The sequence below is a fragment of the Triturus cristatus genome, chromosome 8 (genome assembly GCF_964204655.1).
Source record: "Triturus cristatus chromosome 8, aTriCri1.1, whole genome shotgun sequence".
NCBI classification, from domain to species: Eukaryota; Metazoa; Chordata; class Amphibia; order Caudata; family Salamandridae; genus Triturus; species Triturus cristatus.
The window spans coordinates 735,404,811-735,426,444 of NC_140591.1; the positions used below are offsets into that span (position 1 = coordinate 735,404,811).

General features: G+C 41.7%; 12 non-coding genes across 12 annotated transcripts; all 12 read left to right on the top strand.

Moving 5' to 3' along the window:
• The first annotated feature begins 709 nt into the window (after nt 1-709).
• TRNAP-UGG (transfer RNA proline (anticodon UGG)) lies at nt 710-781 on the top strand. The gene has a single exon. It is a non-coding gene; the product is annotated as a tRNA-Pro (tRNA).
• Nucleotides 782-1,053: 272 nt separating this feature from the next.
• On the top strand, nt 1,054-1,126 carry TRNAV-CAC (transfer RNA valine (anticodon CAC)). Its single transcript has one exon. It is a non-coding gene; the product is annotated as a tRNA-Val (tRNA).
• Nucleotides 1,127-5,847: 4,721 nt separating this feature from the next.
• TRNAV-CAC (transfer RNA valine (anticodon CAC)) lies at nt 5,848-5,920 on the top strand. The gene has a single exon. It is a non-coding gene; the product is annotated as a tRNA-Val (tRNA).
• Nucleotides 5,921-7,900: 1,980 nt separating this feature from the next.
• TRNAP-UGG (transfer RNA proline (anticodon UGG)) lies at nt 7,901-7,972 on the top strand. Its single transcript has one exon. It is a non-coding gene; the product is annotated as a tRNA-Pro (tRNA).
• Nucleotides 7,973-8,244: 272 nt separating this feature from the next.
• Nucleotides 8,245-8,317, top strand: TRNAV-CAC (transfer RNA valine (anticodon CAC)). Its single transcript has one exon. It is a non-coding gene; the product is annotated as a tRNA-Val (tRNA).
• Nucleotides 8,318-10,297: 1,980 nt separating this feature from the next.
• Nucleotides 10,298-10,369, top strand: TRNAP-UGG (transfer RNA proline (anticodon UGG)). The gene has a single exon. It is a non-coding gene; the product is annotated as a tRNA-Pro (tRNA).
• Nucleotides 10,370-10,641: 272 nt separating this feature from the next.
• TRNAV-CAC (transfer RNA valine (anticodon CAC)) lies at nt 10,642-10,714 on the top strand. Its single transcript has one exon. It is a non-coding gene; the product is annotated as a tRNA-Val (tRNA).
• Nucleotides 10,715-12,694: 1,980 nt separating this feature from the next.
• On the top strand, nt 12,695-12,766 carry TRNAP-UGG (transfer RNA proline (anticodon UGG)). The gene has a single exon. It is a non-coding gene; the product is annotated as a tRNA-Pro (tRNA).
• Nucleotides 12,767-13,038: 272 nt separating this feature from the next.
• TRNAV-CAC (transfer RNA valine (anticodon CAC)) lies at nt 13,039-13,111 on the top strand. Its single transcript has one exon. It is a non-coding gene; the product is annotated as a tRNA-Val (tRNA).
• Nucleotides 13,112-17,832: 4,721 nt separating this feature from the next.
• On the top strand, nt 17,833-17,905 carry TRNAV-CAC (transfer RNA valine (anticodon CAC)). Its single transcript has one exon. It is a non-coding gene; the product is annotated as a tRNA-Val (tRNA).
• A 1,980-nt stretch (nt 17,906-19,885) lies between these two features.
• TRNAP-UGG (transfer RNA proline (anticodon UGG)) lies at nt 19,886-19,957 on the top strand. The gene has a single exon. It is a non-coding gene; the product is annotated as a tRNA-Pro (tRNA).
• Nucleotides 19,958-20,229: 272 nt separating this feature from the next.
• TRNAV-CAC (transfer RNA valine (anticodon CAC)) lies at nt 20,230-20,302 on the top strand. Its single transcript has one exon. It is a non-coding gene; the product is annotated as a tRNA-Val (tRNA).
• Nucleotides 20,303-21,634: the final 1,332 nt, after the last annotated feature.

Sequence of the window (21,634 nt, forward strand, 5' to 3'; positions counted from 1 at the left end):
AGTCACAGAAAATGGCTGCATCTATAGAGAACGCTAAGAAGTGTTGGCAGCTTTTCCTCTGACCCTGGCCACTTTTACAAGCAATCCTATGATAGTCAGCAGGACCCACCCTAAAAAGGAAGGGGCATCCACTTGGACCCTTTCCACCTTTTCTAAATCTCGCCTGATCGAGCCTGATCGAGCACTGATTGAGCAGATAAGCACATGTCATTCTCATTTCAGAAAGGTATTGGTTAGCTTGCTGCTAGCAGCTCAGTTATGTTATGATGTTAGAGGCTATGCAAGGAATGCTTTAGTCCAGCGATATGCAGTTTTTATTGCGCCTTGCATTCAGCAGGAAGATCTTTAGCTTGAATCTGTGGCCTAGGTATTCACCTTGGTATTTCTTTTGGCACAAAGTGAAGGAGTATTTAAGAGAAAATGCACAATGTGTTTCTTATGTTGTTATGAACAACTTGTTACTCTTTCTCATTAAGCTTCAGCCACTGAAGAAATATATAAATAAGGGCTGACTTCCTGTAAGACGTGTCCAAAGCTGGGACGGAATAAAAGGAGACACTTGTAAATGATAGTGCTATCGTTTGAGAAAGGGTAAGTTGAGACTGACTTTCATGCGTATTCACAGACCAAGCATCATAAAGATACCAGCATGATCTTCATTGCGGGCTTAGAGCCGGTATTAGCTTTTGAGAGGTAAGAGGATTTTGAGGGCTCGTTGGTCTAGGGGTATGATTCTCGCTTTGGGTGCGAGAGGTCCCGGGTTCAAATCCCGGACGAGCCCTTTTCTTGGTACTCTTTTCAAGTTGTTTTGAAGTTTGCGTTTCAAAACCAACATCAATTTTTTCTTTGCAGTAGTGGATAATTCTTTGCTAGAGTCTCATGCTTCAGCCCTGCCCAGTCTGAGCTAATACCAAACATCTGGTCTTGCATGGCATGTACGAGCGTTCAGCTAGGGATGTCGGGCAGGTTGCATGAAAGAAATCTAAAGCCAGAGGCCCATGGAATAGCCAGTTCGGAGCAGTTTAATTACAGAAAAATCAACTGTAGGTATCTGTTTCTGTAGTGTAGTGGTTATCACGTTCGCCTCACACGCGAAAGGTCCCCGGTTCGAAACCGGGCAGAAACAGTTGTTATATTGTGTTGGCTACAATGTTGATAGGTGCCGTTTTGCCATGGAATTGTCCAAGCCCTGAAGATTATTTCATGCAATCTCGTTCCAAGAAAGGGAATTCTCTCAAAACACTAAAGTAATCGGCGTGTGGATGTATCTGTTGGTTCTCAGACCTTGCTTTCAAAAGAGCCCTGCAATCGGTTCACTGCTCACCTAGAACAAGCATTAACATGGAGAATTGTTGGCACCAACAGGAATCTTATTTTAGTGGAGTGTTTCTGGCTTTGAGTGCAGAGGCCCTCGGCTCAATTCCAAGATGATCCTTCTCAAGGTGATGATACAAATGCATTGTCACCTTTACGTTTAATGTCAGAATCATTTATTTCCAGTTGGTGGTGTAAGAATGTTTGCAACAGTATGGCGATTTTTCCTAGCCATGCATGAATGAAAGCATATCACTCGCCTTTAGGTATTTTTCTAATACATTGATATTTGCATCTTCCTTCTTAGCCTGCATGTTTGACTATCTTACAGGCTGCATGTAATAAGTATCACATCAGGGCCCTTCTTCTACTCAATTCACAACTGTTCTATCACGACATAGATAAGAAAGCTGCATCTGCTTTTGTTGTGTAGTGGTAATCAGGTTTACCTGACGTGTGAAAGCCCCATGCTTTGAAAGTACACAGTAACAAAGAAACTGATGACTTTTATAAAAAGGTGTCATGTGTGTCTCTTACTTTGCACAAAAAGTGCCAGAGATGACTTCATTTGCAGTCACTTGAAAAGTAGGGATTCTCCAATAAATGGTAAATGGTTGAAACAAATCTGAAGAAATGCATGACATACCTGTGTGTGTGTGTGTACGCATGTATGTATATATAGGGAGAGAGAGAGCGTCAATATAAACAGACTTTATTTCAATCAAGCTGTCTTTTCTATCCTTCAGGAGCAGAATGTTCTGATCATCAGCGCTCCAGAATGTAGTGTTTTCTTGGCAAGCATCACATATTGTGATGTGTTAGCTAAAAGTTCCATATCCTAGAGACTGATATATTCCTCTGTACTTGTACCTTGGGGATTCATCAAAACCTGGCATCATAAGCAGCTTTCTACTGCCACAGACTGGACAGCGAAACAATTTAAAATATCCCAGAAAAAGAAAATAAGCATGCTTAATCAGAGGTTTCTGGACAGGAAGGACATTTGAGCAAGTGAGGAATAAGCACTGCTTTTGTTAATTTGCATAGGCAGAATAGAGACTTCTGGGAAAAGGCCGAAATTACAGTCACAGAAAATGGCTGCATCTATAGAGAACGCTAAGAAGTGTTGGCAGCTTTTCCTCTGACCCTGGCCACTTTTACAAGCAATCCTATGATAGTCAGCAGGACCCACCCTAAAAAGGAAGGGGCATCCACTTGGACCCTTTCCACCTTTTCTAAATCTCGCCTGATCGAGCCTGATTGAGCACTGATTGAGCAGATAAGCACATGTCATTCTCATTTCAGAAAGGTATTGGTTAGCTTGCTGCTAGCAGCTCAGTTATGTTATGATGTTAGAGGCTATGCAAGGAATGCTTTAGTCCAGCGATATGCAGTTTTTATTGCGCCTTGCCTTCACCAGGAAGATCTTTAGCTTGAATCTGTGGCCTAGGTATTCACCTTGGTATTTCTTTTGGCACAAAGTGAAGGAGTATTTGAGAGAAAATGCACAATGTGTTTCTTATGTTGTTATGAACAACTTGTTACTCTTTCTCATTAAGCTTCAGCCACTGCAGAAATATATAAATAAGGGCTGACTTCCTGTAAGACGTGTCCAAAGCTGGGACGGAATAAAAGGAGACACTTGTAAATGATAGTGCTATCGTTTGAGAAAGGGTAAGTTGAGACTGACTTTCATGCGTATTCACAGACCAAGCATCATAAAGATACCAGCATGATCTTCATTGCGGGCTTAGAGCCGGTATTAGCTTTTGAGAGGTAAGAGAATTTTGAGGGCTCGTTGGTCTAGGGGTATGATTCTCGCTTTGGGTGCGAGAGGTCCCGGGTTCAAATCCCGGACAAGCCCTTTTCTTGGTACTCTTTTCAAGTTGTTTTGAAGTTTGCGTTTCAAAACCAACATCAATTTTTTCTTTGCAGTAGTGGATAATTCTTTGCTAGAGTCTCATGCTTCAGCCCTGCCCAGTCTGAGCTAATACCAAACATCTGGTCTTGCATGGCATGTACGAGCGTTCAGCTAGGGATGTCGGGCAGGTTGCATGAAAGAAATCTAAAGCCAGAGGCCCATGGAATAGCCAGTTCGGAGCAGTTTCATTACAGAAAAATCAACTGTAGGTATCTGTTTCTGTAGTGTAGTGGTTATCAAGTTCGCCTCACACGCGAAAGGTCCCCGGTTCGAAACCGGGCAGAAACAGTTGTTATATTGTGTTGGCTACAATGTTGATAGGTGCCGTTTTGCCATGGAATTGTCCAAGCCCTGAAGATTATTTCATGCAATCTCGTTCCAAGAAAGGGAATTCTCTCAAAACACTAAAGTAATCGGCGTGTGGATGTATCTGTTGGTTCTCAGACCTTGCTTTCAAAAGAGCCCTGTAATCGGTTCACTGCTCACCTAGAACAAGCATTAACATGGAGAATTGTTGGCACCAACAGGAATCTTATTTTAGTGGAGTGTTTCTGGCTTTGAGTGCAGAGGCCCTCGGCTCAATTCCAAGATGATCCTTCTCAAGGTGATGATACAAATGCATTCTCACCTTTACGTTTAATGTCAGAATCATTTATTTCCAGTTGGTGGTGTAAGAATGTTTGCAACAGTATGGCGATTTTTCCTAGCCATGCATGAATGAAAGCATATCACTCGCCTTTAGGTGTTTTTCTAATACATTGATATTTGCATCTTCCTTCCTAGCCTGCATGTTTGACTATCTTACAGGCTGCATGTAATAAGTATCACATCAGGGCCCTTCTTCTACTCAATTCACAACTGTTCTATCACGACATAGATAAGAAAGCTGCATCTGCTTTTGTTGTGTAGTGGTAATCAGGTTTACCTGACGTGTGAAAGCCCCATGCTTTGAAAGTACACAGTAACAAAGAAACCGATGACTTTTATAATAAGGTGTCATGTGTGTCTCTTACTTTGCACAAAAAGTGCCAGAGATGACTTCATTTGCAGTCACTTGAAAAGTAGGGATTCTCCAATAAATGGTAAATGGTTGAAACAAATCTGAAGAAATGCATGACATACCTGTGTGTGTGTGTGTATGCATGTATGTATATATAGGGAGAGAGAGAGCGTCAATATAAACAGACTTTATTTCAATCAAGCTGTCTTTTCTATCCTTCAGGAGCAGAATGTTCTGATCATCAGCGCTCCAGAATGTAGTGTTTTCTTGGCAAGCATCACATATTGTGATGTGTTAGCTAAAAGTTCCATATCCTAGAGACTGATATATTCCTCTGTACTTGTACCTTGGGGATTCATCAAAACCTGGCATCATAAGCAGCTTTCTACTGCCACAGACTGGACAGCGAAACAATTTAAAATATCCCAGAAAAAGAAAATAAGCATGCTTAATCAGAGCTTTCTGGACAGGAAGGACATTTGAGCAAGTGAGGAATAAGCACTGCTTTTGTTAATTTGCATAGGCAGAATAGAGACTTCTGGGAAAAGGCCGAAATTACAGTCACAGAAAATGGCTGCATCTATAGAGAACGCTAAGAAGTGTTGGCAGCTTTTCCTCTGACCCTGGCCACTTTTACAAGCAATCCTATGATAGTCAGCAGGACCCACCCTAAAAAGGAAGGGGCATCCACTTGGACCCTTTCCACCTTTTCTAAATCTCGCCTGATCGAGCCTGATCGAGCACTGATTGAGCAGATAAGCACATGTCATTCTCATTTCAGAAAGGTATTGGTTAGCTTGCTGCTAGCAGCTCAGTTATGTTATGATGTTAGAGGCTATGCAAGGAATGCTTTAGTCCAGCGATATGCAGTTTTTATTGCGCCTTGCATTCAGCAGGAAGATCTTTAGCTTGAATCTGTGGCCTAGGTATTCACCTTGGTATTTCTTTTGGCACAAAGTGAAGGAGTATTTAAGAGAAAATGCACAATGTGTTTCTTATGTTGTTATGAACAACTTGTTACTCTTTCTCATTAAGCTTCAGCCACTGAAGAAATATATAAATAAGGGCTGACTTCCTGTAAGACGTGTCCAAAGCTGGGACGGAATAAAAGGAGACACTTGTAAATGATAGTGCTATCGTTTGAGAAAGGGTAAGTTGAGACTGACTTTCATGCGTATTCACAGACCAAGCATCATAAAGATACCAGCATGATCTTCATTGCGGGCTTAGAGCCGGTATTAGCTTTTGAGAGGTAAGAGGATTTTGAGGGCTTGTTGGTCTAGGGGTATGATTCTCGCTTTGGGTGCGAGAGGTCCCGGGTTCAAATCCCGGACGAGCCCTTTTCTTGGTACTCTTTTCAAGTTGTTTTGAAGTTTGCGTTTCAAAACCAACATCAATTTTTTCTTTGCAGTAGTGGATAATTCTTTGCTAGAGTCTCATGCTTCAGCCCTGCCCAGTCTGAGCTAATACCAAACATCTGGTCTTGCATGGCATGTACGAGCGTTCAGCTAGGGATGTCGGGCAGGTTGCATGAAAGAAATCTAAAGCCAGAGGCCCATGGAATAGCCAGTTCGGAGCAGTTTCATTACAGAAAAATCAACTGTAGGTATCTGTTTCTGTAGTGTAGTGGTTATCACGTTCGCCTCACACGCGAAAGGTCCCCGGTTCGAAACCGGGCAGAAACAGTTGTTATATTGTGTTGGCTACAATGTTGATAGGTGCCGTTTTGCCATGGAATTGTCCAAGCCCTGAAGATTATTTCATGCAATCTCGTTCCAAGAAAGGGAATTCTCTCAAAACACTAAAGTAATCGGCGTGTGGATGTATCTGTTGGTTCTCAGACCTTGCTTTCAAAAGAGCCCTGCAATCGGTTCACTGCTCACCTAGAACAAGCATTAACATGGAGAATTGTTGGCACCAACAGGAATCTTATTTTAGTGGAGTGTTTCTGGCTTTGAGTGCAGAGGCCCTCGGCTCAATTCCAAGATGATCCTTCTCAGGGTGATGATACAAATGCATTGTCACCTTTACGTTTAATGTCAGAATCATTTATTTCCAGTTGGTGGTGTAAGAATGTTTGCAACAGTATGGCGATTTTTCCTAGCCATGCATGAATGAAAGCATATCACTCGCCTTTAGGTGTTTTTCTAATACATTGATATTTGCATCTTCCTTCCTAGCCTGCATGTTTGACTATCTTACAGGCTGCATGTAATAAGTATCACATCAGGGCCCTTCTTCTACTCAATTCACAACTGTTCTATCACGACATAGATAAGAAAGCTGCATCTGCTTTTGTTGTGTAGTGGTAATCAGGTTTACCTGACGTGTGAAAGCCCCATGCTTTGAAAGTACACAGTAACAAAGAAACCGATGACTTTTATAAAAAGGTGTCATGTGTGTCTCTTACTTTGCACAAAAAGTGCCAGAGATGACTTCATTTGCAGTCACTTGAAAAGTAGGGATTCTCCAATAAATGGTAAATGGTTGAAACAAATCTGAAGAAATGCATGACATACCTGTGTGTGTGTGTGTATGCATGTATGTATATATAGGGAGAGAGAGAGCGTCAATATAAACAGACTTTATTTCAATCAAGCTGTCTTTTCTATCCTTCAGGAGCAGAATGTTCTGATCATCAGCGCTCCAGAATGTAGTGTTTTCTTGGCAAGCATCACATATTGTGATGTGTTAGCTAAAAGTTCCATATCCTAGAGACTGATATATTCCTCTGTACTTGTACCTTGGGGATTCATCAAAACCTGGCATCATAAGCAGCTTTCTACTGCCACAGACTGGACAGCGAAACAATTTAAAATATCCCAGAAAAAGAAAATAAGCATGCTTAATCAGAGCTTTCTGGACAGGAAGGACATTTGAGCAAGTGAGGAATAAGCACTGCTTTTGTTAATTTGCATAGGCAGAATAGAGACTTCTGGGAAAAGGCCGAAATTACAGTCACAGAAAATGGCTGCATCTATAGAGAACGCTAAGAAGTGTTGGCAGCTTTTCCTCTGACCCTGGCCACTTTTACAAGCAATCCTATGATAGTCAGCAGGACCCACCCTAAAAAGGAAGGGGCATCCACTTGGACCCTTTCCACCTTTTCTAAATCTCGCCTGATCGAGCCTGATTGAGCACTGATTGAGCAGATAAGCACATGTCATTCTCATTTCAGAAAGGTATTGGTTAGCTTGCTGCTAGCAGCTCAGTTATGTTATGATGTTAGAGGCTATGCAAGGAATGCTTTAGTCCAGCGATATGCAGTTTTTAATGCGCCTTGCATTCAGCAGGAAGATCTTTAGCTTGAATCTGTGGCCTAGGTATTCACCTTGGTATTTCTTTTGGCACAAAGTGAAGGAGTATTTAAGAGAAAATGCACAATGTGTTTCTTATGTTGTTATGAACAACTTGTTACTCTTTCTCATTAAGCTTCAGCCACTGAAGAAATATATAAATAAGGGCTGACTTCCTGTAAGACGTGTCCAAAGCTGGGACGGAATAAAAGGAGACACTTGTAAATGATAGTGCTATCGTTTGAGAAAGGGTAAGTTGAGACTGACTTTCATGCGTATTCACAGACCAAGCATCATAAAGATACCAGCATGATCTTCATTGCGGGCTTAGAGCCGGTATTAGCTTTTGAGAGGTAAGAGGATTTTGAGGGCTCGTTGGTCTAGGGGTATGATTCTCGCTTTGGGTGCGAGAGGTCCCGGGTTCAAATCCCGGACGAGCCCTTTTCTTGGTACTCTTTTCAAGTTGTTTTGAAGTTTGCGTTTCAAAACCAACATCAATTTTTTCTTTGCAGTAGTGGATAATTCTTTGCTAGAGTCTCATGCTTCAGCCCTGCCCAGTCTGAGCTAATACCAAACATCTGGTCTTGCATGGCATGTACGAGCGTTCAGCTAGGGATGTCGGGCAGGTTGCATGAAAGAAATCTAAAGCCAGAGGCCCATGGAATAGCCAGTTCGGAGCAGTTTCATTACAGAAAAATCAACTGTAGGTATCTGTTTCTGTAGTGTAGTGGTTATCACGTTCGCCTCACACGCGAAAGGTCCCCGGTTCGAAACCGGGCAGAAACAGTTGTTATATTGTGTTGGCTACAATGTTGATAGGTGCCGTTTTGCCATGGAATTGTCCAAGCCCTGAAGATTATTTCATGCAATCTCGTTCCAAGAAAGGGAATTCTCTCAAAACACTAAAGTAATCGGCGTGTGGATGTATCTGTTGGTTCTCAGACCTTGCTTTCAAAAGAGCCCTGCAATCGGTTCACTGCTCACCTAGAACAAGCATTAACATGGAGAATTGTTGGCACCAACAGGAATCTTATTTTAGTGGAGTGTTTCTGGCTTTGAGTGCAGAGGCCCTCGGCTCAATTCCAAGATGATCCTTCTCAGGGTGATGATACAAATGCATTGTCACCTTTACGTTTAATGTCAGAATCATTTATTTCCAGTTGGTGGTGTAAGAATGTTTGCAACAGTATGGCGATTTTTCCTAGCCATGCATGAATGAAAGCATATCACTCGCCTTTAGGTGTTTTTCTAATACATTGATATTTGCATCTTCCTTCCTAGCCTGCATGTTTGACTATCTTACAGGCTGCATGTAATAAGTATCACATCAGGGCCCTTCTTCTACTCAATTCACAACTGTTCTATCACGACATAGATAAGAAAGCTGCATCTGCTTTTGTTGTGTAGTGGTAATCAGGTTTACCTGACGTGTGAAAGCCCCATGCTTTGAAAGTACACAGTAACAAAGAAACCGATGACTTTTATAAAAAGGTGTCATGTGTGTCTCTTACTTTGCACAAAAAGTGCCAGAGATGACTTCATTTGCAGTCACTTGAAAAGTAGGGATTCTCCAATAAATGGTAAATGGTTGAAACAAATCTGAAGAAATGCATGACATACCTGTGTGTGTGTGTGTATGCATGTATGTATATATAGGGAGAGAGAGAGCGTCAATATAAACAGACTTTATTTCAATCAAGCTGTCTTTTCTATCCTTCAGGAGCAGAATGTTCTGATCATCAGCGCTCCAGAATGTAGTGTTTTCTTGGCAAGCATCACATATTGTGATGTGTTAGCTAAAAGTTCCATATCCTAGAGACTGATATATTCCTCTGTACTTGTACCTTGGGGATTCATCAAAACCTGGCATCATAAGCAGCTTTCTACTGCCACAGACTGGACAGCGAAACAATTTAAAATATCCCAGAAAAAGAAAATAAGCATGCTTAATCAGAGCTTTCTGGACAGGAAGGACATTTGAGCAAGTGAGGAATAAGCACTGCTTTTGTTAATTTGCATAGGCAGAATAGAGACTTCTGGGAAAAGGCCGAAATTACAGTCACAGAAAATGGCTGCATCTATAGAGAACGCTAAGAAGTGTTGGCAGCTTTTCCTCTGACCCCGGCCACTTTTACAAGCAATCCTATGATAGTCAGCAGGACCCACCCTAAAAAGGAAGGGGCATCCACTTGGACCCTTTCCACCTTTTCTAAATCTCGCCTGATCGAGCCTGATCGAGCACTGATTGAGCAGATAAGCACATGTCATTCTCATTTCAGAAAGGTATTGGTTAGCTTGCTGCTAGCAGCTCAGTTATGTTATGATGTTAGAGGCTATGCAAGGAATGCTTTAGTCCAGCGATATGCAGTTTTTATTGCGCCTTGCATTCAGCAGGAAGATCTTTAGCTTGAATCTGTGGCCTAGGTATTCACCTTGGTATTTCTTTTGGCACAAAGTGAAGGAGTATTTAAGAGAAAATGCACAATGTGTTTCTTATGTTGTTATGAACAACTTGTTACTCTTTCTCATTAAGCTTCAGCCACTGAAGAAATATATAAATAAGGGCTGACTTCCTGTAAGACGTGTCCAAAGCTGGGACGGAATAAAAGGAGACACTTGTAAATGATAGTGCTATCGTTTGAGAAAGGGTAAGTTGAGACTGACTTTCATGCGTATTCACAGACCAAGCATCATAAAGATACCAGCATGATCTTCATTGCGGGCTTAGAGCCGGTATTAGCTTTTGAGAGGTAAGAGGATTTTGAGGGCTCGTTGGTCTAGGGGTATGATTCTCGCTTTGGGTGCGAGAGGTCCCGGGTTCAAATCCCGGACGAGCCCTTTTCTTGGTACTCTTTTCAAGTTGTTTTGAAGTTTGCGTTTCAAAACCAACATCAATTTTTTCTTTGCAGTAGTGGATAATTCTTTGCTAGAGTCTCATGCTTCAGCCCTGCCCAGTCTGAGCTAATACCAAACATCTGGTCTTGCATGGCATGTACGAGCGTTCAGCTAGGGATGTCGGGCAGGTTGCATGAAAGAAATCTAAAGCCAGAGGCCCATGGAATAGCCAGTTCGGAGCAGTTTCATTACAGAAAAATCAACTGTAGGTATCTGTTTCTGTAGTGTAGTGGTTATCACGTTCGCCTCACACGCGAAAGGTCCCCGGTTCGAAACCGGGCAGAAACAGTTGTTATATTGTGTTGGCTACAATGTTGATAGGTGCCGTTTTGCCATGGAATTGTCCAAGCCCTGAAGATTATTTCATACAATCTCGTTCCAAGAAAGGGAATTCTCTCAAAACACTAAAGTAATCGGCGTGTGGATGTATCTGTTGGTTCTCAGACCTTGCTTTCAAAAGAGCCCTGCAATCGGTTCACTGCTCACCTAGAACAAGCATTAACATGGAGAATTGTTGGCACCAACAGGAATCTTATTTTAGTGGAGTGTTTCTGGCTTTGAGTGCAGAGGCCCTCGGCTCAATTCCAAGATGATCCTTCTCAGGGTGATGATACAAATGCATTGTCACCTTTACGTTTAATGTCAGAATCATTTATTTCCAGTTGGTGGTGTAAGAATGTTTGCAACAGTATGGCGATTTTTCCTAGCCATGCATGAATGAAAGCATATCACTCGCCTTTAGGTGTTTTTCTAATACATTGATATTTGCATCTTCCTTCCTAGCCTGCATGTTTGACTATCTTACAGGCTGCATGTAATAAGTATCACATCAGGGCCCTTCTTCTACTCAATTCACAACTGTTCTATCACGACATAGATAAGAAAGCTGCATCTGCTTTTGTTGTGTAGTGGTAATCAGGTTTACCTGACGTGTGAAAGCCCCATGCTTTGAAAGTACACAGTAACAAAGAAACCGATGACTTTTATAAAAAGGTGTCATGTGTGTCTCTTACTTTGCACAAAAAGTGCCAGAGATGACTTCATTTGCAGTCACTTGAAAAGTAGGGATTCTCCAATAAATGGTAAATGGTTGAAACAAATCTGAAGAAATGCATGACATACCTGTGTGTGTGTGTGTATGCATGTATGTATATATAGGGAGAGAGAGAGCGTCAATATAAACAGACTTTATTTCAATCAAGCTGTCTTTTCTATCCTTCAGGAGCAGAATGTTCTGATCATCAGCGCTCCAGAATGTAGTGTTTTCTTGGCAAGCATCACATATTGTGATGTGTTAGCTAAAAGTTCCATATCCTAGAGACTGATATATTCCTCTGTACTTGTACCTTGGGGATTCATCAAAACCTGGCATCATAAGCAGCTTTCTACTGCCACAGACTGGACAGCGAAACAATTTAAAATATCCCAGAAAAAGAAAATAAGCATGCTTAATCAGAGCTTTCTGGACAGGAAGGACATTTGAGCAAGTGAGGAATAAGCACTGCTTTTGTTAATTTGCATAGGCAGAATAGAGACTTCTGGGAAAAGGCCGAAATTACAGTCACAGAAAATGGCTGCATCTATAGAGAACGCTAAGAAGTGTTGGCAGCTTTTCCTCTGACCCTGGCCACTTTTACAAGCAATCCTATGATAGTCAGCAGGACCCACCCTAAAAAGGAAGGGGCATCCACTTGGACCCTTTCCACCTTTTCTAAATCTCGCCTGATCGAGCCTGATCGAGCACTGATTGAGCAGATAAGCACATGTCATTCTCATTTCAGAAAGGTATTGGTTAGCTTGCTGCTAGCAGCTCAGTTATGTTATGATGTTAGAGGCTATGCAAGGAATGCTTTAGTCCAGCGATATGCAGTTTTTATTGCGCCTTGCATTCAGCAGGAAGATCTTTAGCTTGAATCTGTGGCCTAGGTATTCACCTTGGTATTTCTTTTGGCACAAAGTGAAGGAGTATTTAAGAGAAAATGCACAATGTGTTTCTTATGTTGTTATGAACAACTTGTTACTCTTTCTCATTAAGCTTCAGCCACTGAAGAAATATATAAATAAGGGCTGACTTCCTGTAAGACGTGTCCAAAGCTGGGACGGAATAAAAGGAGACACTTGTAAATGATAGTGCTATCGTTTGAGAAAGGGTAAGTTGAGACTGACTTTCATGCGTATTCACAGACCAAGCATCATAAAGATACCAGCATGATCTTCATTGCGGGCTTAGAGCCGGTATTAGCTTTTGAGAGGTAAGAGGATTTTGAGGGCTCGTTGGTCTAGGGGTATGATTCTCGCTTTGGGTGCGAGAGGTCCCGGGTTCAAATCCCGGACGAGCCCTTTTCTTGGTACTCTTTTCAAGTTGTTTTGAAGTTTGCGTTTCAAAACCAACATCAATTTTTTCTTTGCAGTAGTGGATAATTCTTTGCTAGAGTCTCATGCTTCAGCCCTGCCCAGTCTGAGCTAATACCAAACATCTGGTCTTGCATGGCATGTACGAGCGTTCAGCTAGGGATGTCGGGCAGGTTGCATGAAAGAAATCTAAAGCCAGAGGCCCATGGAATAGCCAGTTCGGAGCAGTTTAATTACAGAAAAATCAACTGTAGGTATCTGTTTCTGTAGTGTAGTGGTTATCACGTTCGCCTCACACGCGAAAGGTCCCCGGTTCGAAACCGGGCAGAAACAGTTGTTATATTGTGTTGGCTACAATGTTGATAGGTGCCGTTTTGCCATGGAATTGTCCAAGCCCTGAAGATTATTTCATGCAATCTCGTTCCAAGAAAGGGAATTCTCTCAAAACACTAAAGTAATCGGCGTGTGGATGTATCTGTTGGTTCTCAGACCTTGCTTTCAAAAGAGCCCTGCAATCGGTTCACTGCTCACCTAGAACAAGCATTAACATGGAGAATTGTTGGCACCAACAGGAATCTTATTTTAGTGGAGTGTTTCTGGCTTTGAGTGCAGAGGCCCTCGGCTCAATTCCAAGATGATCCTTCTCAAGGTGATGATACAAATGCATTGTCACCTTTACGTTTAATGTCAGAATCATTTATTTCCAGTTGGTGGTGTAAGAATGTTTGCAACAGTATGGCGATTTTTCCTAGCCATGCATGAATGAAAGCATATCACTCGCCTTTAGGTGTTTTTCTAATACATTGATATTTGCATCTTCCTTCTTAGCCTGCATGTTTGACTATCTTACAGGCTGCATGTAATAAGTATCACATCAGGGCCCTTCTTCTACTCAATTCACAACTGTTCTATCACGACATAGATAAGAAAGCTGCATCTGCTTTTGTTGTGTAGTGGTAATCAGGTTTACCTGACGTGTGAAAGCCCCATGCTTTGAAAGTACACAGTAACAAAGAAACTGATGACTTTTATAAAAAGGTGTCATGTGTGTCTCTTACTTTGCACAAAAAGTGCCAGAGATGACTTCATTTGCAGTCACTTGAAAAGTAGGGATTCTCCAATAAATGGTAAATGGTTGAAACAAATCTGAAGAAATGCATGACATACCTGTGTGTGTGTGTGTACGCATGTATGTATATATAGGGAGAGAGAGAGCGTCAATATAAACAGACTTTATTTCAATCAAGCTGTCTTTTCTATCCTTCAGGAGCAGAATGTTCTGATCATCAGCGCTCCAGAATGTAGTGTTTTCTTGGCAAGCATCACATATTGTGATGTGTTAGCTAAAAGTTCCATATCCTAGAGACTGATATATTCCTCTGTACTTGTACCTTGGGGATTCATCAAAACCTGGCATCATAAGCAGCTTTCTACTGCCACAGACTGGACAGCGAAACAATTTAAAATATCCCAGAAAAAGAAAATAAGCATGCTTAATCAGAGGTTTCTGGACAGGAAGGACATTTGAGCAAGTGAGGAATAAGCACTGCTTTTGTTAATTTGCATAGGCAGAATAGAGACTTCTGGGAAAAGGCCGAAATTACAGTCACAGAAAATGGCTGCATCTATAGAGAACGCTAAGAAGTGTTGGCAGCTTTTCCTCTGACCCTGGCCACTTTTACAAGCAATCCTATGATAGTCAGCAGGACCCACCCTAAAAAGGAAGGGGCATCCACTTGGACCCTTTCCACCTTTTCTAAATCTCGCCTGATCGAGCCTGATTGAGCACTGATTGAGCAGATAAGCACATGTCATTCTCATTTCAGAAAGGTATTGGTTAGCTTGCTGCTAGCAGCTCAGTTATGTTATGATGTTAGAGGCTATGCAAGGAATGCTTTAGTCCAGCGATATGCAGTTTTTATTGCGCCTTGCCTTCACCAGGAAGATCTTTAGCTTGAATCTGTGGCCTAGGTATTCACCTTGGTATTTCTTTTGGCACAAAGTGAAGGAGTATTTGAGAGAAAATGCACAATGTGTTTCTTATGTTGTTATGAACAACTTGTTACTCTTTCTCATTAAGCTTCAGCCACTGCAGAAATATATAAATAAGGGCTGACTTCCTGTAAGACGTGTCCAAAGCTGGGACGGAATAAAAGGAGACACTTGTAAATGATAGTGCTATCGTTTGAGAAAGGGTAAGTTGAGACTGACTTTCATGCGTATTCACAGACCAAGCATCATAAAGATACCAGCATGATCTTCATTGCGGGCTTAGAGCCGGTATTAGCTTTTGAGAGGTAAGAGAATTTTGAGGGCTCGTTGGTCTAGGGGTATGATTCTCGCTTTGGGTGCGAGAGGTCCCGGGTTCAAATCCCGGACAAGCCCTTTTCTTGGTACTCTTTTCAAGTTGTTTTGAAGTTTGCGTTTCAAAACCAACATCAATTTTTTCTTTGCAGTAGTGGATAATTCTTTGCTAGAGTCTCATGCTTCAGCCCTGCCCAGTCTGAGCTAATACCAAACATCTGGTCTTGCATGGCATGTACGAGCGTTCAGCTAGGGATGTCGGGCAGGTTGCATGAAAGAAATCTAAAGCCAGAGGCCCATGGAATAGCCAGTTCGGAGCAGTTTCATTACAGAAAAATCAACTGTAGGTATCTGTTTCTGTAGTGTAGTGGTTATCAAGTTCGCCTCACACGCGAAAGGTCCCCGGTTCGAAACCGGGCAGAAACAGTTGTTATATTGTGTTGGCTACAATGTTGATAGGTGCCGTTTTGCCATGGAATTGTCCAAGCCCTGAAGATTATTTCATGCAATCTCGTTCCAAGAAAGGGAATTCTCTCAAAACACTAAAGTAATCGGCGTGTGGATGTATCTGTTGGTTCTCAGACCTTGCTTTCAAAAGAGCCCTGTAATCGGTTCACTGCTCACCTAGAACAAGCATTAACATGGAGAATTGTTGGCACCAACAGGAATCTTATTTTAGTGGAGTGTTTCTGGCTTTGAGTGCAGAGGCCCTCGGCTCAATTCCAAGATGATCCTTCTCAAGGTGATGATACAAATGCATTCTCACCTTTACGTTTAATGTCAGAATCATTTATTTCCAGTTGGTGGTGTAAGAATGTTTGCAACAGTATGGCGATTTTTCCTAGCCATGCATGAATGAAAGCATATCACTCGCCTTTAGGTGTTTTTCTAATACATTGATATTTGCATCTTCCTTCCTAGCCTGCATGTTTGACTATCTTACAGGCTGCATGTAATAAGTATCACATCAGGGCCCTTCTTCTACTCAATTCACAACTGTTCTATCACGACATAGATAAGAAAGCTGCATCTGCTTTTGTTGTGTAGTGGTAATCAGGTTTACCTGACGTGTGAAAGCCCCATGCTTTGAAAGTACACAGTAACAAAGAAACCGATGACTTTTATAATAAGGTGTCATGTGTGTCTCTTACTTTGCACAAAAAGTGCCAGAGATGACTTCATTTGCAGTCACTTGAAAAGTAGGGATTCTCCAATAAATGGTAAATGGTTGAAACAAATCTGAAGAAATGCATGACATACCTGTGTGTGTGTGTGTATGCATGTATGTATATATAGGGAGAGAGAGAGCGTCAATATAAACAGACTTTATTTCAATCAAGCTGTCTTTTCTATCCTTCAGGAGCAGAATGTTCTGATCATCAGCGCTCCAGAATGTAGTGTTTTCTTGGCAAGCATCACATATTGTGATGTGTTAGCTAAAAGTTCCATATCCTAGAGACTGATATATTCCTCTGTACTTGTACCTTGGGGATTCATCAAAACCTGGCATCATAAGCAGCTTTCTACTGCCACAGACTGGACAGCGAAACAATTTAAAATATCCCAGAAAAAGAAAATAAGCATGCTTAATCAGAGCTTTCTGGACAGGAAGGACATTTGAGCAAGTGAGGAATAAGCACTGCTTTTGTTAATTTGCATAGGCAGAATAGAGACTTCTGGGAAAAGGCCGAAATTACAGTCACAGAAAATGGCTGCATCTATAGAGAACGCTAAGAAGTGTTGGCAGCTTTTCCTCTGACCCTGGCCACTTTTACAAGCAATCCTATGATAGTCAGCAGGACCCACCCTAAAAAGGAAGGGGCATCCACTTGGACCCTTTCCACCTTTTCTAAATCTCGCCTGATCGAGCCTGATCGAGCACTGATTGAGCAGATAAGCACATGTCATTCTCATTTCAGAAAGGTATTGGTTAGCTTGCTGCTAGCAGCTCAGTTATGTTATGATGTTAGAGGCTATGCAAGGAATGCTTTAGTCCAGCGATATGCAGTTTTTATTGCGCCTTGCATTCAGCAGGAAGATCTTTAGCTTGAATCTGTGGCCTAGGTATTCACCTTGGTATTTCTTTTGGCACAAAGTGAAGGAGTATTTAAGAGAAAATGCACAATGTGTTTCTTATGTTGTTATGAACAACTTGTTACTCTTTCTCATTAAGCTTCAGCCACTGAAGAAATATATAAATAAGGGCTGACTTCCTGTAAGACGTGTCCAAAGCTGGGACGGAATAAAAGGAGACACTTGTAAATGATAGTGCTATCGTTTGAGAAAGGGTAAGTTGAGACTGACTTTCATGCGTATTCACAGACCAAGCATCATAAAGATACCAGCATGATCTTCATTGCGGGCTTAGAGCCGGTATTAGCTTTTGAGAGGTAAGAGGATTTTGAGGGCTTGTTGGTCTAGGGGTATGATTCTCGCTTTGGGTGCGAGAGGTCCCGGGTTCAAATCCCGGACGAGCCCTTTTCTTGGTACTCTTTTCAAGTTGTTTTGAAGTTTGCGTTTCAAAACCAACATCAATTTTTTCTTTGCAGTAGTGGATAATTCTTTGCTAGAGTCTCATGCTTCAGCCCTGCCCAGTCTGAGCTAATACCAAACATCTGGTCTTGCATGGCATGTACGAGCGTTCAGCTAGGGATGTCGGGCAGGTTGCATGAAAGAAATCTAAAGCCAGAGGCCCATGGAATAGCCAGTTCGGAGCAGTTTCATTACAGAAAAATCAACTGTAGGTATCTGTTTCTGTAGTGTAGTGGTTATCACGTTCGCCTCACACGCGAAAGGTCCCCGGTTCGAAACCGGGCAGAAACAGTTGTTATATTGTGTTGGCTACAATGTTGATAGGTGCCGTTTTGCCATGGAATTGTCCAAGCCCTGAAGATTATTTCATGCAATCTCGTTCCAAGAAAGGGAATTCTCTCAAAACACTAAAGTAATCGGCGTGTGGATGTATCTGTTGGTTCTCAGACCTTGCTTTCAAAAGAGCCCTGCAATCGGTTCACTGCTCACCTAGAACAAGCATTAACATGGAGAATTGTTGGCACCAACAGGAATCTTATTTTAGTGGAGTGTTTCTGGCTTTGAGTGCAGAGGCCCTCGGCTCAATTCCAAGATGATCCTTCTCAGGGTGATGATACAAATGCATTGTCACCTTTACGTTTAATGTCAGAATCATTTATTTCCAGTTGGTGGTGTAAGAATGTTTGCAACAGTATGGCGATTTTTCCTAGCCATGCATGAATGAAAGCATATCACTCGCCTTTAGGTGTTTTTCTAATACATTGATATTTGCATCTTCCTTCCTAGCCTGCATGTTTGACTATCTTACAGGCTGCATGTAATAAGTATCACATCAGGGCCCTTCTTCTACTCAATTCACAACTGTTCTATCACGACATAGATAAGAAAGCTGCATCTGCTTTTGTTGTGTAGTGGTAATCAGGTTTACCTGACGTGTGAAAGCCCCATGCTTTGAAAGTACACAGTAACAAAGAAACCGATGACTTTTATAAAAAGGTGTCATGTGTGTCTCTTACTTTGCACAAAAAGTGCCAGAGATGACTTCATTTGCAGTCACTTGAAAAGTAGGGATTCTCCAATAAATGGTAAATGGTTGAAACAAATCTGAAGAAATGCATGACATACCTGTGTGTGTGTGTGTATGCATGTATGTATATATAGGGAGAGAGAGAGCGTCAATATAAACAGACTTTATTTCAATCAAGCTGTCTTTTCTATCCTTCAGGAGCAGAATGTTCTGATCATCAGCGCTCCAGAATGTAGTGTTTTCTTGGCAAGCATCACATATTGTGATGTGTTAGCTAAAAGTTCCATATCCTAGAGACTGATATATTCCTCTGTACTTGTACCTTGGGGATTCATCAAAACCTGGCATCATAAGCAGCTTTCTACTGCCACAGACTGGACAGCGAAACAATTTAAAATATCCCAGAAAAAGAAAATAAGCATGCTTAATCAGAGCTTTCTGGACAGGAAGGACATTTGAGCAAGTGAGGAATAAGCACTGCTTTTGTTAATTTGCATAGGCAGAATAGAGACTTCTGGGAAAAGGCCGAAATTACAGTCACAGAAAATGGCTGCATCTATAGAGAACGCTAAGAAGTGTTGGCAGCTTTTCCTCTGACCCTGGCCACTTTTACAAGCAATCCTATGATAGTCAGCAGGACCCACCCTAAAAAGGAAGGGGCATCCACTTGGACCCTTTCCACCTTTTCTAAATCTCGCCTGATCGAGCCTGATTGAGCACTGATTGAGCAGATAAGCACATGTCATTCTCATTTCAGAAAGGTATTGGTTAGCTTGCTGCTAGCAGCTCAGTTATGTTATGATGTTAGAGGCTATGCAAGGAATGCTTTAGTCCAGCGATATGCAGTTTTTAATGCGCCTTGCATTCAGCAGGAAGATCTTTAGCTTGAATCTGTGGCCTAGGTATTCACCTTGGTATTTCTTTTGGCACAAAGTGAAGGAGTATTTAAGAGAAAATGCACAATGTGTTTCTTATGTTGTTATGAACAACTTGTTACTCTTTCTCATTAAGCTTCAGCCACTGAAGAAATATATAAATAAGGGCTGACTTCCTGTAAGACGTGTCCAAAGCTGGGACGGAATAAAAGGAGACACTTGTAAATGATAGTGCTATCGTTTGAGAAAGGGTAAGTTGAGACTGACTTTCATGCGTATTCACAGACCAAGCATCATAAAGATACCAGCATGATCTTCATTGCGGGCTTAGAGCCGGTATTAGCTTTTGAGAGGTAAGAGGATTTTGAGGGCTCGTTGGTCTAGGGGTATGATTCTCGCTTTGGGTGCGAGAGGTCCCGGGTTCAAATCCCGGACGAGCCCTTTTCTTGGTACTCTTTTCAAGTTGTTTTGAAGTTTGCGTTTCAAAACCAACATCAATTTTTTCTTTGCAGTAGTGGATAATTCTTTGCTAGAGTCTCATGCTTCAGCCCTGCCCAGTCTGAGCTAATACCAAACATCTGGTCTTGCATGGCATGTACGAGCGTTCAGCTAGGGATGTCGGGCAGGTTGCATGAAAGAAATCTAAAGCCAGAGGCCCATGGAATAGCCAGTTCGGAGCAGTTTCATTACAGAAAAATCAACTGTAGGTATCTGTTTCTGTAGTGTAGTGGTTATCACGTTCGCCTCACACGCGAAAGGTCCCCGGTTCGAAACCGGGCAGAAACAGTTGTTATATTGTGTTGGCTACAATGTTGATAGGTGCCGTTTTGCCATGGAATTGTCCAAGCCCTGAAGATTATTTCATGCAATCTCGTTCCAAGAAAGGGAATTCTCTCAAAACACTAAAGTAATCGGCGTGTGGATGTATCTGTTGGTTCTCAGACCTTGCTTTCAAAAGAGCCCTGCAATCGGTTCACTGCTCACCTAGAACAAGCATTAACATGGAGAATTGTTGGCACCAACAGGAATCTTATTTTAGTGGAGTGTTTCTGGCTTTGAGTGCAGAGGCCCTCGGCTCAATTCCAAGATGATCCTTCTCAGGGTGATGATACAAATGCATTGTCACCTTTACGTTTAATGTCAGAATCATTTATTTCCAGTTGGTGGTGTAAGAATGTTTGCAACAGTATGGCGATTTTTCCTAGCCATGCATGAATGAAAGCATATCACTCGCCTTTAGGTGTTTTTCTAATACATTGATATTTGCATCTTCCTTCCTAGCCTGCATGTTTGACTATCTTACAGGCTGCATGTAATAAGTATCACATCAGGGCCCTTCTTCTACTCAATTCACAACTGTTCTATCACGACATAGATAAGAAAGCTGCATCTGCTTTTGTTGTGTAGTGGTAATCAGGTTTACCTGACGTGTGAAAGCCCCATGCTTTGAAAGTACACAGTAACAAAGAAACCGATGACTTTTATAAAAAGGTGTCATGTGTGTCTCTTACTTTGCACAAAAAGTGCCAGAGATGACTTCATTTGCAGTCACTTGAAAAGTAGGGATTCTCCAATAAATGGTAAATGGTTGAAACAAATCTGAAGAAATGCATGACATACCTGTGTGTGTGTGTGTATGCATGTATGTATATATAGGGAGAGAGAGAGCGTCAATATAAACAGACTTTATTTCAATCAAGCTGTCTTTTCTATCCTTCAGGAGCAGAATGTTCTGATCATCAGCGCTCCAGAATGTAGTGTTTTCTTGGCAAGCATCACATATTGTGATGTGTTAGCTAAAAGTTCCATATCCTAGAGACTGATATATTCCTCTGTACTTGTACCTTGGGGATTCATCAAAACCTGGCATCATAAGCAGCTTTCTACTGCCACAGACTGGACAGCGAAACAATTTAAAATATCCCAGAAAAAGAAAATAAGCATGCTTAATCAGAGCTTTCTGGACAGGAAGGACATTTGAGCAAGTGAGGAATAAGCACTGCTTTTGTTAATTTGCATAGGCAGAATAGAGACTTCTGGGAAAAGGCCGAAATTACAGTCACAGAAAATGGCTGCATCTATAGAGAACGCTAAGAAGTGTTGGCAGCTTTTCCTCTG